The sequence below is a fragment of the Pongo abelii genome, chromosome 16 (assembly GCF_028885655.2).
Source record: "Pongo abelii isolate AG06213 chromosome 16, NHGRI_mPonAbe1-v2.0_pri, whole genome shotgun sequence".
NCBI classification, from domain to species: domain Eukaryota; kingdom Metazoa; phylum Chordata; class Mammalia; order Primates; family Hominidae; genus Pongo; species Pongo abelii.
In genome coordinates this window covers 34,868,686-34,872,522 of record NC_072001.2, presented here as the reverse complement: position 1 = coordinate 34,872,522, position 3,837 = coordinate 34,868,686, and the positions used below count along the sequence as shown (strand labels likewise).

Here is a 3,837-nt window from a genome sequence, read left to right as displayed (position 1 = left end):
TGAGACTTCATCTCAAAAAAAAAAAAAAAAGACAAACTGTCAAGGTCATGAAAGGCAAGAAAAGTCTGAGAAATTCTGACAAAACCATGAAAGACTACGACAGACTATACGAGACTAAGGAGGCATAACAACTAACTGTAATGTGGGATCCTGAACAACAACAAAAAAAGGACATTAGAGGCAACTGGTAAAATTCAAATAAATTTGGTAGTTTAGTTAACAGCACTATACTCATGTTTTATTTTTCCTTTTTCAGAAAGAATTCAAAAGGAGCAATCAGGGTATTGCACGACATCATTACACAGAGATATGAATCAAGTATCATGCAACTCCAACTACCACATTCTACTGCCCTCCAAAAGGAGGAACAGGTAAGGATTATCCTGCCTGACTAGCACTATACCAATGCTAATTCCCAGGTGTTCTTAACTATACTATAGACCTATAAGATGTGAACATTAAGAGCAGCTGGGCAAAACGTATACAGGAACTCTCAACTATTTTTTAACCTTCTCTCTAGACTAAAAGTAGTTTAAAATTAAAAGTTAAACACAAAAATGTCCACTGACTAAGGCTTCCCATAAACTATCAAATATGGTTATAAGAGGAAAAAAAGAAACAAAGAATACCGTCTAAAGCAAGCTTGTGCAACCCACAGCCCATGGGCTTCATGCGGCCCAAGACGGCTTTGAATGTGGCCCAACACAAATTCCTAAACTTTCTTAAAACATTGTAAGATGTTTTTTGCAATTTTTTTTGTTTGTTTTTTAGTTTATCAGCTATCGTTAGTGTATTTTATGTGTGACCCAAGACAATTCTTCTTCCAGTGCAGCCCAGGAAAGCCAAAAGACTGGACACCCCTGGGAAAGATATCACAAATTGTTATAGAAAGCCCACTTTGAAAATGCACCAATGCACATCAAACTTAGCATAATAAAGTTACTCTGCCACACATATGAACTCACAAAAAGAATTAGCTCCATTATGAAAAATAGCTAAATAATCTATATAAAATGCTGTCTATCTAGAAAATAAACATGAATCCAAGCACCCTTTGGTCTAAACCACAGTAATGTTCCCAATGAGATATGAAAAGACAGTCATGAATTAATACAGAAAAAGAGATTTAAAAAAGAAAAAGAAGGCTGGGCGTGGTGGCTTACACCTGTGATCCCAGCACTTTGGGAGGCCGAGGCGGGCGGATCACGAGGTCAGGAGATCGAGACCATCCTGGCTAACACGGTGAAACCCTGTCTCTACTAAAAATACAAAAAATTAGCTGGGTGTGGTGGCGGGCGCCTATAGTCCCAGCTACTCTGGAGGCTGAGGCAGGAGAATGGCGTGAACCCAGGAGGCGGAGCTTGCAGTGAGCCAAAATCACACCACTGCATTCCAGCCTGGGTGACAGAGGGAGACTCCATCTCAAAAAAAAAAAAAAAAAAAAAAAAGTAACACAAGCAGGAAAATTAAAATAGAGAGTAAGTAGTGGAATGTATGTTGTGGAGTTGGAAGTCAAGACAAAACACAGGGACTTAGAAATGCATCTGTTTTTTAAAGTACATACTCATTTTCCCCTAGCAATAAAGTATTATATTCCAAAAGGCAAGAAGCAAAAAAACTCACAGTAGTTTAGAAGTACATTGTGAACCGTGACTCCTCGAGCTCCCATAGTGTCTCCTCACCATCTCCCATGCAGTCTTAACAACCTGTAAGAGGGCAGGGCTTCAGTGTGATCTGCCTGCCCAGCCCAGCCTGGTGAGCATTGCCCTCTGACTGCTTCTGCCTTCAAAATACATCAGAGACTAGAATACTTAGAGTGATTCACATTAGTGCAGATGGAGAAACGATGGGACTGAGAGCTAAGGTCTGAGGTCAAGAGGCTGGCAACCCCTCCGTGGCATGTGGAAGAAAGCAGTAGTGAGAGGCAGAGCTGACTCATTCAAAACAGAGGGGAGAAAACTTAGAACTCCAGTGAAGTGGAAGTGAAGGCAGAGGAAAGGGTTGCAGACAGAGCGGGAGCTGGAAATGCAGATATGCAGCACAAATGAAACAGAAGCAGACAAGAGAAAAGGAAAGATTAGACAGTAAATAATGTTCTGAATGAAAATCTCATGCAGATTTCAGATCTCAGTAAAGTCTACAACTCAGTTGTTAGAGTGCTTTCTGCACCTTTGGATTGTCATTAATGGGGGTGACAACAAGATCTGAGTCCATGTAGATAAGCTCTCTCTCATCTGGGATTCCAGGTCCTGCTGACTCAGGTGTCCACTTGTAATCTGAAATGAGAACAACAGAACAAAAATTAGACTTTGTTTCTGTGACTAATATAGAGCTTTAAAACACTGAACTAATAAGATGCTGAGGAAGACACCACTGTAAAATGTCACCTATATCAATGTACTTCAACTGCTATTCAAGACAGTTGCAGTCTCACTTAATTTTCACAAAAATCCTAAACTGTACATACCATCATTTCCATTTTACAGATAAAAATATAAAACTCTGAGAAAGTAACTGAATTGCTCATGTTACCATTAAGCCTGGCCAGGACTAGAAAAAAGATCTTTACAATTCAATGTTCTAAACTGTGATAAGGCAAACTGGTTTTTCTATTATCAGCATGGGTTTTTTTTTTTTTTTTTTTTTTTTTAGGGATGGCGTCTCACTCTGTCACATAGGCTGGAGGGCAGTGGTGCAACCCTGGCTCACTGCAACCTCTGCCTCCCGGGTTCAAGTGATTCTCCTGCCTCAGCCTCCTAAGTAGTGGAATTATGGGTGCACGCCACCATGCCCAGCTAATTTTTTTTTTTTTTTTTTGAGACAGAGTCTTGCTCTGTCACCAGGCTAGAGCGCAGTGGCACGATCTCGGCTCACCAGAACCACCGTCTCCTGGGTTCAAGTCATTCTCCTGGCTCCGCCTCTCGAGTAGCTGGGACGAGGTTTCACCACGTTGGCCAGGCTGGTCTCAGACTCCTGGCCTCAGGTGATCTGCCTGCCTCGGCCTCCCAAAGTGCTGGGATTATAGGTGTGAGCCACTGCACTGGACCCATGGCTTTATTTTTCATTCATAGTATGCTAATCAATTTATTTCTGCTTTACAGAATATTCAACGTGAAGTTGAAACTGTAACATAAAAAAATTTTCAGACTTAAATACAGAACGGTTACCTAAGTGTTAAACCTCAATTATTTATTAAGCCTCGTTAGAGTTGATACATAATAAAATGAATCACCTTTCACCATCAGTTATTCCTTTGAGATGGTACTTTGTGCTCTATTTAAACATAATTTGTATTCCTAGTGCTATGCCCCAGTATTTCCCATCAGAAAAAAAAAAAAAAAAAAAAAAAAGAGGATTTATGCTTAAGAACCTTAAAAGATAAAGGAACAGAGTTAGCTAAGAAAATTCCTGGAAACCCAATGTGCCCCTTGCAACTCAGATGAAAGATATACGAAAACACACAAACAGGCTGGGCATGGTGGCTCAGGCTTGTAATCCCAGCACTTTGGGAGGCTGAGGCGGGCAGATCACAACGTCAGGAGTTCAAGACCAGCCTGACCAACATGGTGAAACACCGTCTCTACTAAAAATACAAAAATTAGCTGGGTGTGGTGGCATGTGCCTGTAATCCCAGCTATTCAGGAGGCTGAGACAGGAGAATCACTTGAACCCAGGAGGCGGAGGTTGCAGTGAGTTGAGATTGTGCCACTGCACCAATTAAAAAAATTATATGCAAAAATTAATTTCCTATAGGTAAACTGAATGTAGGCACAAATGCCAAGTTATAAGAAATATCCCACTCACAACAGCAAAAATATATATAACAAAATGTTGAGG

General features: G+C 40.6%; 1 non-coding gene across 1 annotated transcript; it reads right to left on the bottom strand.

The window, feature by feature from the left end:
- Positions 1 to 262: 262 nt before the first annotated feature.
- LOC129050604 (U8 small nucleolar RNA) lies at positions 263 to 394 on the bottom strand. Its single transcript, XR_008514283.1, has one exon. It is a non-coding gene; the product is annotated as a U8 small nucleolar RNA (small nucleolar RNA).
- Positions 395 to 3,837: the final 3,443 nt, after the last annotated feature.